We start from the raw sequence: 13,581 nt of genomic DNA, 5'->3' as shown, positions 1-13,581 counted from the left end.
CATGGGCAGTTGTGCTATCATCTTTAGCAGGTGGTGCTGGTGTAGCTCACAACTTTGGATTCCTCTGAGACAGGCACTATCTCCTCTGGGAGCTTGAGCAGGACAGATGAAAAGCACAGAAACCCATGGCAAACACAAGCATCAGTTCTAGTACCCCTCTCCCAGAATTCTTTGAGAGTTTTCTAAGAGGGGACTAAAGTTTTGGCAGAGTAGCTGGAGAACAAAGCCAGAAAATCCTGCTTAAAACACATGGTGACCCTATTTTTACCCCCTGGTTGGTGTGGCCTGGGAGACATCGACTGTATCCACATTTGCCAGCTTCTTTGTTTAGGATACTCATAAATAGAGATGATGGCTAATTTTTTCTCCTGCACTCTACAGGGTAGGGTAGTTTATAGTTTCTCTCTGTAATTGAATTGTAGGCTCTGGAGGAGTGGAGAATTTTATGAGTCAGAGGAAAATCTGATAAACTGGCCTTGTCCTCGTTTGAACAGGGTTATGACAATATGTCACGTAAGGGTGTTATTTACTAGTATTTTTTTGAGAAATAATTAGGTTCTTTTTTTATAATAGAATACCTTCCAGTTAATTATCTATACTTTCTTCTAATTAAAATAGCCTATGACTGCACAAGACAGGAAAGGTAGACCTCTTTTTCCTGCTTTGGGTTTGGAGGAAAATAAGTGAATGCAGGGTAAGGTGATGTGATGAACACATTCTGAGTTCACTTAGGATGGTAACGTTTTTTCTCCTCACTCTCTAATGCAATGCCAACGTTTACATCTTCCTACAGAGGCAGTAAATGGAAGGAGAATGGACAGTAGACGGAAACACTGCTGTTTTGGTGAATGGGTGAGGTCACTGTAGCAGTTTTCTAGCTCCAGTGGTTATGGCAGGTGGTGGGGTGGGTGGCCAGTGGGAGTGGGCTCATAAATTGCAGAGTGCTTTCTGTGGGACATGTGGAGCCTTGGTGTGAAATCTTTGCTTAGCTAAGAATGCTGTTTGTGACAAAATTTTTAATATTTGTTTTAAGCTGCAGTTGAAAGGGAAATAGTTGTAATAGGGAGCAGAAGCAGGGTTATGGTACTGATTGTGAGAGGAATTAGTGTCTAATTTTCCTCTCAAATCTATTTGCAAATATGACTTTACATCAAGGCTGTGCCATTTGAACTCTGACCCACTTCCTACCACCCCCATTCCCAGGCCCACTTAATCTACGCCATACGTTATAGCCACCTGGGAAACTTTTAATCCCCTGATCCAGGAGAACAACTGGCTAATTAAACCAGAATCTTTAGGGCGAGGCCCAGGCATCAGCTATTTAATACATTTTTCCAGGTGAGTCTAATGTCTAGCCCAGATTGAGAACTATTTTTTCTGGAATGTACAGAACTATTTGCAGACCCAGAGTGTTGATAATACAGACCAGATTTCAGAAGAAGACTGTAGGTCTCTGAGAGATGGCTTGCCACGAAGCCTGGAAGACCCAGAAAGGTGGTGGCAGGCGGCACTTATGCCAGTCACTATCCCGCCTGCTCTGTATGTGTGAGTGCTGTGCCAACCCACAGGGTCAGCAACAGGGCCTTGAATATCACAAACATCTCCACCAAACAGACCAATACTTGGTTTTGTTTTCCTCCCCAGTATATTAGGAAAGATTTTTAAGTTTTTTGATACTTCATAACCTACTGAATACATGTACATTACAGAAAAGGAAATAATGAGCCAAGTTTGGCTCTCCAGATGCACGTGTGTTTATGTGTATGTTTGTGTGTGTGTGTGTGTGTGTGTGTGTGTATGAGAGAGAGAGAGAGAGAAAATGAGGGAGAAGAAGGGAAAGACAGGGAAGGAATATGTCTCTTGAGGTTTAATTTTTCTCTAGGAACTCATCCTGACCAAGTATAAAGAGGAGAAGGAAAATCTGCACTTTGAAGAAGAACTGCTGTCCTGGGGAACAGGTGAGGTCACTGTGGCAGCTCTCTAGCTCCAGAGGTATGGCATGTGGTGGGTGGCCAGTGGGAGTGGGCTAATGGAGTGCAGAGTCCACGTGTCTGTAGGACACGTGGAGCCCGGGTATGAAATATCTGCCTAGCTAGGCTTGGTGATAAGTGAAAGAGTGAAAGGGTATCATTAGTTATCCTCACCAGGACCTAGTGTCCATTCTCCTTGGGATCCTGAGATGTTAGGGGAGGCAGGACTTGTTGGCTTGGGAAAGCTTAAAGAATTCTATTGACCACATGGATTCCACTCCACCACGGGAGGCAGGCAATGCCCTGGCCTGAGACCAACTCAGAGAGGGAAACTTCCATGATGATTTGGAAGTCTCAATAAGGTGTCTTCTACAGTATCCTCCCAATCCCACCCAGTTTGTCACCTCACAACTCATATTCTATTAACCAGAGAGGCCAGAAGGAGAAGTGTCCACTGCGTATTATGTCTTAATGGCGTCCCTGACAGCTGGTTGATAACTTCACTCTAGATCAGCTTTGGCCTTGAAGATCTCAGGTCATCTACCTTTCACAGAGAATTGGGTAATTATTTTCTACTTGAGAGTCCTGAAAATGTGTAGCCAAGAAAGTATGAAAATAAGAGTGTTTTCCTAAAGCTGCTGGCTGGAATGAAAGAAAGAATAGAAGGAAAGATAATTTGAAAATATCTACTTAAGGCCATTTCACTCTAAGAAAATGTTTTATTCGTGCTTGGATCACAAAGAAATATTTGAACATTTCTCTTGAGTCATTTTCATTCATTTTATTTTACTATTAATTTTTTTTTAATTTCAATCTGGCCTCAGCAGCCTCAGACCTCTGTGACCAAAATACATCAATGATCTTCAGTATCACTAATTACTGTAACACTATTTATATGGTCTTGCTGTGAGAACCTCCTGTGGGTCCCCTTTAATTTTACAAAAACAATGACAGGGTGACAGTAACAGCTTTTGCGGTGGAGTTTCAGCCTTAAGCAGCACTTCAGGGGAATGACATGGGACCTTCTTCATCCCATTGTAATTGAGCTATAGTAGATGTATCCCAGAGGATTCTGTGTGGAGTGGGTCTGCTTAAGATCCCTGAGATTTAATTGTTACTGTCAGTGGTGCTGCAGCTGTTATTTACCAGCCTGTGAAGCCCATTTTCTTGGGTTACCAAATGATGTACAATAATTAAATATATCTTCACCAAGCACTTACCAGTTTAATGTTATATAGGCACAGCATCAGAATCTGTACTCATGGAACTTTCCATGTCTTTAAAGAAACACAGAACCTTACGTAGTAAGGGAAAACAGTGTATTATATATATCAAGGTAAACAGTTAGGAATATAAGTGGTTAGGATCAGTTGGGGAAAATTGCTTGGAATAAGTAGGATTTGAGAGAAGCCTGAAGGTTAAGAGGCATGAGAGAAAAGGTGAAGGATATCGCATTCTGAGTAGGGGAATTGGTAAGCAAAGGTATGGGGGTGGGAAAGAGGATGTTATATTTCAGGGACAATGAAGTGACTGTTAGCTAGTGTATTTGTTTCCTAAGGCTGCTGTAACCAATTACTATAAATGTATTCTCTCACAGTTCCAGAGACTAGAAGTCCTGGAATGAAGGTGTTGGCAGGGCTGGTTCCTTCTGGAGAATCTGAGGGAGAAACTGTGCTCTGCGCCTTTCCGTCTTCAGGTGGCACTCTTTGGTGTTACTTGGCTTGTAGATGCATCCCTCCCATCTCTGCCCCTGTCTTTACATGGCCTTCTCCCTTGGGTCTCTGTGTCTTTAATCCTTTTTTCATTTCTCTTTTAAGGACACTGGTCATTGAATTTAAGGCCCATCCTGAATCCAGGATGGTCTCCCCAAGAGATACTTGATTTAATGACATCTGTAAAGACCCTATTTACAAATAATATCACATTCACAGGTGCCAGGCATTAGGACTTGGACATATCTTTTGGCAGGACACTGTCAACCCACTATAGATAGTAAAAGTGGATAAGGTTGAATGGATGGAGAGGTCTGCTTGTGTCAGTTCCTGAATTTTTATGTCATAGTGGGGATTCCAATATGAACTTCTCAGCTATCATTAAACAATGGACATTTTTTTGGGGAAGGATAACGAAATGAGCTCATGTGGGGTAATTTGCATCGAGGATTGAGGAGAAATCAGTCTGAAGGCCAGAAGAGTCAAGGTGTGTGAACACGGACTAAGGACTACAGGTCATTCTCACCTAGCAGGGGAAATACCATGATTACTAAGAACTGTAAGTTAGTAGTAGGTGGTGATTTGCATACATCATGGGGTGTCTTGCTTAGATTTGCCTCTAACTTAAACCTCCTGGGTTCCTCCTATGGCCTTCAGCCACAGCCAAGGTGAAATCTGTACAGAACTATTTCTGTACTAGCAAAAATCATCCTTTTTTGCATCCTAGCATAATGTAGGTGGAGATGGAGTACATGACCGCTCAGGTTTTGGGAGCATCCAGTAGGGGAGCATGATGCTTTGAAAGCAACAGGGACAAAATATTTCTCTTTAATTAGCTAAGAGTTAGAATCAAGGAGAACCTGGAGTTAACGTGGCCAACATCAGGAGCAGACAAATTTGGCTGAGACATAGGTGTGAGACCACACAATGCACTAAGTCAGGAGACAACACACGTTATTTTTACTGATGCCCACTTCTTCCCCTAAAAGTTTCTGTGTTCATATCCTGCCCTTTCAACTGTGTTGCAATCTTCTTGAGAATAGTGACCATGTTTTAAGCTTATATCCCTGTAGCACAGTGCTGGGTGCACAGCATATACTTAGCCAGTGCTTGCTTCTTGATGGAAACAGCTACTGGCCTCCTTATTCTTTTCAGTATTACAAACAAAACACATGAAAAAATCAATGACAGTGATGAAGGTTTGCTTTAAAGTGGATGAAAGACTCATAGCCATTGTAGGTCTTCCTATTGTTCCCAGAATTTCTGGGCATAGACTGTTGACCATATACACTATGGTTTGCTTGATGGAGTCAGAAGAACAGGTAAGAAGGTGAGACCCAGTGAGATAATCAAAACTCTGTCACTAAAGAGCATCGCCCAGGAGCACTTCAGTTCTTTTCAAAAGCAACTGGAGAATGGAGAGTACACAGATTGCATAAGATATGTCTCTAAATCTGTTAGAACTAAGACTTACCATGAAGGCCCTAGACATTTAAAGCTATTCAATGTTTCAGCCTCTTTCTTGGGAAAAAATAGAAATAACAAATTACTTTTGGGAACTAATGTTTTCATGAAAGTCCTACCAAAATCTGCATACATCTTTCTCAAATACATTTCATGTTATTGCAACAATGGAACGATACTAATGATCCTTTCTGAATTATTATAAAAATATTTGCCGGGAGACTGAGGCAGGAGAATGGCGTGAACCCCGGGGGGCAGAGCCTGCAGTGAGCCGAGATCGCGCCACTGCACTCCAGCCTGGGCGACAGCGAGACTCCGTCTCAAAGAAAAAAAAAAAAAAAATTTGCCCATAAATGTTGCCAACTTGCTGTTTACTGTTAAAGAGCAAAGAGGAAACAAGTCCATCAAAACCACCCCAAATCAGCTAACAGAGATTTGAGCCCTGGCATTGTCAGTCATTCCTGCCACAGGAGCCTTAATAAGAGAGGTCAACATCTTCTCCCTCAGAAGCAGACAACTGTTTGCACACACAGCACCAGCCTCTCCTACTGCCCCTCACACACTGGGTCTGAGATACCTGCTTAGACATGTGAACTAGGAGAAAATCTCAATATGAGGAGGCTAAATAGTGTGGCAATACCGAAATGTTGTGAATACTGCTTTTTTAGCACATGAAGTATAACTGGTCCAACAGTCTTGCCTTTACTTTTTTTTTTTTAACAAGAAAAAGAATATGAGTAGACTTTATCTAAGATATTAACTTCTTAGTTCTAAAAGCACTTGTAACAAAAACCAAATTGTTTTTGTGGGGAGGATGGTAGAAATTCATAATTACTGGGATTCCTTGTCTCATGAATGAGTAATGCTAAGTGTCATAGGGCTACTTAAGAATGCATTTATTTATCTTTTAAATTGTTAAAAAGCAAATACATTGCATAAAGGTGATTATTTTAACTATTTTAAGCATATACTTCAGTGACATTAAATACATTCACATTGTTGTGTGTGTGTGTGAGGCTACTTAAAAAAATTTATCTTGGTCACTTTTTTTCCTTCAAAATATAAAAACAATACTCAAAGTTCCTGCATATCCAGTTCAGTGAGGTTAATATTCTTGCAGAGAAAACTCTGATATCAGCTCAGCTCTGATAATTCTTTTTTTTTTTTTAACAGTCTCGCTCTGTCACCCAGGCTGGAGTGCAGTGACGCCATCTCGGCTCACTGTAACCTCCACCTCCCTGGTTCAAGAAATTCTCGTGCCTCAGTCACCCGAGTAGCTGGAATTACAGGTGTGCATCACCATGCCCGTCTAATTTTTGTATTTTTAGTAGAGGCGGGGTTTCACCATGTTGGCCAGGCTCTTCTCAAACTCCTGGCCTCAAATGATCCACACACCTTGACCTCCCAAAGTGCCAGGATTACAGGCGTGAGCCACCATGCCCAGCCAGAATATTATTCTGATCATTCTGACTTGCTTCATCTGCTGCCTCTTAGGTAGTTGTGTGAAGTCATAATTAGCAAATTCTGGGTGAAAAAAGATTTCAAGTCACAAAGATCTCTCATAACTAACGTCAATGGAAAATTCTTTCTTTGAGATTGCCCTGATTCCAGTATACTGTTTAATCCGCTTGGCCCATCTGTGTCATACTTGTTAAATTCTTTTACTAAATCTGGGCAGACATAACTGTAGCACTCCTTTACTGCAGTAGCTGTTTCTAGGGATTGCTCTGAAGGAATTTCTACTTCTCAGCCTCTGAACAGTTGCTGAATGAAATATGTGATGCTTGCCCTATGATTGGAATGTGCTTATGGCAGTTACCAACCCCATATCCTTCAGCTGGAGGTGGGATGGCAGTTGCCAACCCCATATCCTTCAGTTGGAGGTGGGACAGGAGTTCCACCATCTTTACTATCTCTTCCCATACCAGTCAACGCCTGTTTTCTTATTTGTTTTGATGCTCGGGATGCTGCTAATGCAAGAACAGCCTGTATGGCTATGTATGAGCCTGGAATATTGAAGAACTCAAACACTATTTCAGCAGCATATTCTGTTTTCTGGAGCATTCAGTGGACGTTTAGTGAAAAGAAAGTAATGACCCACATGTTCTGCTTTAAGTATTTAAAGATTACTTGCTCCAAACCTTTCTGTCAACAGTCTTCAACTAAACCATGGCGGGTTCACCACTTCATGGTATATGTGGCTTTTCCTGTTACATCATCCCCAGTGAAGAAGTCTATGACATTGGCTTTCTTTATCACCCTCTTTTAAGCTTAATTGCCCACTTTTGCTGAATTCTTGAAAGCAATACATCAAGGGATAATAAACTATTGTTCTGTATTTGCAACATGTCCCAGTTTTGTATACTCAGTGCCACAATCCACCATACGCACTGGTAGCTGTCCCACCATCTTCCTTTCTGCTGCTATCACCCTTTCTTCCCTCTTGCCGCCCCACTGCTTTATCTGGTCAGTACTGGTTTGAGATTCATGGCAGGAGATGGGGACTTTCTAACCCTCCATAGCTGGGTACCCTCTCTTACAACTTCTTCCTCTTTCGCTGCCTTTTCCCAGGAAGTCAAGATGGTCCATTGGTGCCCATGCCCCAGTCAGACCCAGGCCAGGTTGTTTTGAATGGAAGTTATAGGGGCAGTAGAATAATACTTTGATTTCTAGATTATTTTTTTTGCCTCAGTGCTTATTTTAAATGGCCTAAAAATCAAGCCTAGTCTAGACAATGTTGGCAAGAATCTAATCTCGATAGATTAGAAATAAAGTATGAAAAGAGCCAAATGGAAGCAGTGCCTAGTCTAAGATCACCTAGGAATATAAAAGAGATGGCGATGGAGAGATACTGAATGATGCAACCAGGTGTGGTCACAAGTACAAATGTTTAGGTTGAAATATGGGAAGGAGATGACATATCTGGAGGGAAACTGAGGAAGTAAGCAGGAGGTGCATTGAGGGGAAGTTGAGGTCACTATGTAAGTTATGTTAGGTATATTTTAACTGATTAACTCTCTGGGCAACGCTCTCAAACTTAGATGAACATCTGAATGACCTGTGGTTTAAAAAAAAAAAAAGATAAATCTGTATGACTCCTGCCTGAAACCTGTTGAATCAGAATCTCCAGGGTAGTATTTGTTTTAGAAAGCTTTTTAGGAGATGAGTTGAGGTAGATATATTTAGGCTAGAGGAATAATTTTATAATGTTGCAGAAACTAGTTTCTATCTCTCAATGAAAGGGAGGTGGCCTGAGGAGTTAATAGTACCACCGACAAAAAAGACAGGGATTGTTTTTCACTCAGCAATCAGATTGTGGACTCAAGAAGGTAGTTCTGCGTTGCTAGGGATGTTTAAGAACATGCAAGACAAAGTCATGTGATGAAATGGGATAGGAGAGGAAGGCTTTGAGGACACTGTGCAGATCAGAAGTGGTTGGCGGGGGGACCCTGCTATTGGCCTGTTGTAGCTCCTCTGTGAAGAAGAATATCTCTTCAGAGGAGGGGAATGGAGATTGATGATATGACAATGCAGTCCAAAGCAGAATAAGCTTGCCCAAAACACACACAGGAGTTGACTCGACTCTTTGATGTTGTCACTGGAGATGTTGTCATCTTGCCTCAATTCCTAGGACAGGAGAGTTGGTGATCAAAGTGAGATTCACAGTTGTGTACTAGGTGTTTGCATTGAGTTATAAGTGCATGCAGGGTGATGGCTTCATACATTTGAATATCAGTATATCTCTAGTATTTGATTTAATCATATTAAGACTATAGTGCACCAAAAGCTCCATAAAACCAGAGACTTTTCTTATTTTGTTTGCTGTTGTATCCCTAGAATCTATAACAGTACCTGGCACGTAGTAGATGGATCTGGATCTTCAATAAATGTTGAACTAATGAACGAATGAATCCATTGTTTAAAAGATGCAATTAAGAACAGTAGAAATCTGGCTGGGCACGGTGGCTCATGCCTGTAATCACAGCACTTTGGGAGGCTGAGGTGGGCGGATCACTTGAGGTCAGGAGTTGGAGACTAGTCTGGTCAACATGGTGAAACCCCATCTCTACTCAAAATACAAAAATTAGCCGGGTGTGGTGGTGCATGCCTGTAATCCCAGCTACTCGGGAAGCTGAGGCAAGAGAATTGCTTTTACCTGGGAGGTGAAGGTTGCAGTAAGCCGAGATTGTGCCATTGCACTCTAGCCTGGGTGACAAGAGTGAAACTACATCTAAAACAAACAAACAAACAAGCAAACAAACAAAAAAAAACAGTAGAAATCCCTGAAACCAGATGAACCACACCACCAAACAAGTTGAGACTGCACATCATCCTCTTCACAGAGGTGAATAAAAAATTGATGTTGAAACTTGATCTAAGCTAATTGTTTATCTTCTTATTTATTCTCCTATTATTTATTGGGGAGAGTTAGTATTTTGAGTCTTTCTTCTTCCCAAATTAAATCAATTTTCAGAACTTTCATTTGTACTAAGTGTAAATAACGTCAAATACTTTATGTATTACTCTTCTAAGTGCATTACATTTTTTAACTTGAAGAGATGATGTCTTAGCATCAAATTTGAATCATCATTTTACAATGGGGAAAGATTTCCTTTTCAATGGTAGATTTTTTTTGCCTTGAAATTCTTATGGATATTCAAAATTTAGAGAACTATAGTGCAAAGTGATTTAACATATATTAGAATGAACAGGGTATGACACTCAGCAGTAAAGAGAAGATATCTGTGGGCTTACAAGGATAGAATCTACATTTCTCCTTTCCTCTTGTTTTTTTGGAGTGGCAAAAGATGATTCCTTTTTTGTTGTGGGTCTAAAGGATATGTTGTATGTGTTGGCAATTTCTTCCCTTACTCATGAAGGAGTTATGCTAATAGTAACCAGGATCTAATGGCATCCTTGGCGTTTGATTTGATTTTGGAGAGACTAAACCAGGTACCACGCCTCAGTCAAGCAGCCAGAAATAGCATTTGGAGTGTTTGCCTAACTGTCCATGGGAAAGGCCAACCATAAATTCTAGATATTCCACAGGCCACCCAGAGAATTCTGGCAGGATACACACACACACACACACACGAAACCACCACTAAGAGACAGCCACTCAGGATTAGGCAAGTGATGGTCACCAGCCACTGGCAAACTTTGGCGAAAACATCAGTTATCATTTCCAGCTTTGGGGGTTTGCCTTGTGTCTAGAGCCCACATCAAATACATTGCTGCAATTAAATAGATTCTTTGCCACATTGAGTTTCATTGGAATGTTTCCTTGCACTTCTCTGATGCATATAAATGAGGTGAAAATCTTATTTTGCTTTCTTCAGAGCCTGAAATATAAAGATTATGAAGAACGGCTGTCATCATAACATAGAAGCTTTTGAAAACAGTCTGTGGCTTAAAGCAAATCATTTTCTTCCCATGAATTAATTATCTAGCATTATGAATTTCTGTGAAGCCTATATAACCAGGCTTATGTTTTCTTATGCTGTTTTTATATTGGAGTTGCATGACAGTAACTTCCTATTTTCTTTTCAAGTGGAAAGATGGGTGGAAACTCTTTGTAAGCTGTAAAATGCCATTCACATTTAAACCACCATAATTTCTAAAGTTTTTAAAATTGCATTTGGTACCATTTACAAGGGTTTTTTAAATGCTTATTGATTATGTTTCTGGTAGTATTTCACTCAGAAGATGTCTCTTGTCCAGTGTGCACATCTATAAGAAGCAAATTATTCTGTCTGCTTGCATTGCCGCATGCTTTGAAGAAAACGTTCTGTAGCTACCAGCAGAATTCTATGGTTCGAATAATGCCAGAAGCATTTCTGCTTAGATAATCATATGAAGCCAGGTGGGATTAATTAGAGACACTATATGCTCACAACTGAGGCACCAGCTTTGGTTCCATTCCTGTGACTTCCTGGCACCACTATTAAGCTAAGAATTCTAGCTAGTGACAGTGGAGTTCAGACTCACCACCCCCGTCGGGGTACTTTGAGGAGAGTTTAAAGATAGTAGGGCCTATGCCTCTCCCTGTTACTGCTCTTTTGCCAAGGTTAACAAAAGAGTCACTTGGGTAGGAGGTACAGGGCAGAGAGAAATCCTGTCCTCTGGGTGAATGATGGTGAAAGGACCAAGTCTTCTGTGTGGTGATCAGGTTGGGGTGGCTCCTGCTGCTGCCACTAATCCTAGCATTTTGGGTTTTCTCCTCACAGCTTTTCCTCCTGGATCTGTGGGAAACCTGTCCTGATTCAGCCTCAGGTCCTGAGAGCTGGGCCTGGGGTGGAATTGACTGAGGCCAAACCAAGGATTTGGGAGCAAAGAGCAGTTTATGTTTTTGTCAAGGGCAAGGTTGACCTGGGATACAAAGAACTGTCTAAATCCTGTAGTCCAAAAAAAAAAAAAAAAAAGAAAAGAAAAAAAAAGAGGTGGAGAATGAGAACTTTGCTGTGGAAGGTCACCAACAGAGAATATAAAAGATGGAATAAGCTGGGTGGACCTCGGAGAGCCCTTCTGAGGCAATGATGCATCCATCCCTCAATTTCCTTTTGGCCTGAAGTCTAATTTGTGAAAGCAATTTTCCTTCTACATTAGGTTTTCATTGATTATAGCTCCTTAAATCTGACACCTTGTTGAGCTGTACAAGGACTTGGGGACCCATCCAAAGGAAGCTTTGCCTTTTCCTCCTTAGCTTTACCAGGTGATTTTGATGCATTTCTTTGAGGAGAGTTCCTGGTATGGAGGTCTAGACATTGAACTTTGGGGAGTAGAAAGCTCTCATGGAAATATCCCAGGTTTCTATATTAAATGATTATTTCTAAAGACAAGTACATACATACATATTTTGTTTACTTATTCAATCCAAGTGATTAGTCATTGAGCAGTCAGCTTGGGCTGCTATAACGAAATGCCGTGGACTGGGTGACTTAAACCAGAGAAGTTTATTTCTCACAGTTCTGGAGGCTAGGAATTCCACTATCAAGGTGCCAGCAGATTCAGTGCCTGGTGAAGACCTCTTACTAGCTTTCAGGTTGCTGCCTTCTTGCTGTATCCTCACATGGTGGAGACAGAGCTCACTGTGGTTTCTCTCCCTATTCGTATAAGGACACCAGTCTCATCATGGGAGCCTCACCCTCATGACTACATTTAAACCTAATTACTTCCCAAGGCTTCACCTCCAAATTCATCATATTGGGGGTAGGGCTTCAATATATGAATTTTGGGAGGACATAAACTGTTAGTCTATAACAAGGAGAAAAATAATGCAGTTGAACTGTGACTCAGTTTCCCCCGACTATCTGGGGGATGCTCCAAGTGGAATGGGGGAAAGAAGGCAGGTGCCTAGTCAACGTGATTCTGGACTCCAGGTAAATACACTAATGAAATATGCTAGCAGAAGGGTCTTTTCTGTAGAATGCTCCTAGCAGGATATCCTTGAAAAATGACATGAAAGCTGGGGTATAACACAGAGATGTTTCATAAAATGCTCCCTTATGGTAGGAGATAACACCACAAAACCTCCATTGTGGACCTCATCTTTCACTCTGGGCCAGAGAGTTGACGTCTGTCATGAACCGAAAGGAGCTGGGGAACTGCTCTCAATGTCCCCAACTTTTCTCTGCTTTTCTGGAACCTGAATCTTTTACTGGATTACCTGACTCTTTTACATCATGATGAAAGCTTGACACTGGCTATAATCTTGATTTGTGTGAGTCTGATCCTTTGTGTCAGATCAGGCAATAATAAAATAGAGCAAATAAAACAAACAAAATGGTTCCAAGTACATGTGTTTGTCTAAGATCTACTTATTTCTATTTTTAGCTTTTTTGTTGTTGGTAAAAAATTGTCCACATACAATTTATAGAGAAGAATAAAAGACAGAAATTTCAATCAGGTTCTTTAAGTGTTCAATGGATTATTTTTTTCTATTGTTTTATTGTGGTGAAATATACATGACATAAAATTTACCATTTAGCCATTTAAAGTGGACAAATCAGTGGCATCAAGCTTACTTGCATTCCTGTGCACTCATTACCACTATCCATCTATTAAAGGTTTTCACTATCCCAGACAGAAATACTGTACTCATTAAACAGTAACTCCCCATCTCCCTTCCCCCTAGCCACAGGTAACCACCAATCTACTTTCTGTCTTCATGAATTTGCCTATCCTAGGTACCTCACATAGTGGAATCATACAATTTATTTGTCCTTTTATGTTTGGTTTATTTCACTTAGCATACTGTTTTCAAGGTTCATTCATGTTGTTACATGTATTATTATGCCATTTCATTTAAAGGCTCATTAATATTCCATTGTGTATACATACCACATTTTGTTTATCCATTCATCTGTTGATAGACATTTGGGTTGTTTCCAGGTTTTTGGCTACTGTGAAGAATGTTGCTGTGAACTTTGGTGTAT

At 40.8% G+C, this 13,581-nt stretch overlaps 1 pseudogene; it reads right to left on the bottom strand.

Annotated features, from left to right (window-relative positions):
* Positions 1–2,510: 2,510 nt before the first annotated feature.
* Positions 2,511–13,203, bottom strand: LOC101144301 (actin-related protein 3-like; annotated as a pseudogene).
* Between the last annotated feature and the right edge of the window lie 378 nt (positions 13,204–13,581).

This window comes from Gorilla gorilla, chromosome 2 (genome assembly GCF_029281585.2).
Source record: "Gorilla gorilla gorilla isolate KB3781 chromosome 2, NHGRI_mGorGor1-v2.1_pri, whole genome shotgun sequence".
Lineage (NCBI taxonomy): Eukaryota > Metazoa > Chordata > Mammalia > Primates > Hominidae > Gorilla > Gorilla gorilla.
This window is presented reverse-complemented; position numbering and strand designations above follow the sequence as displayed.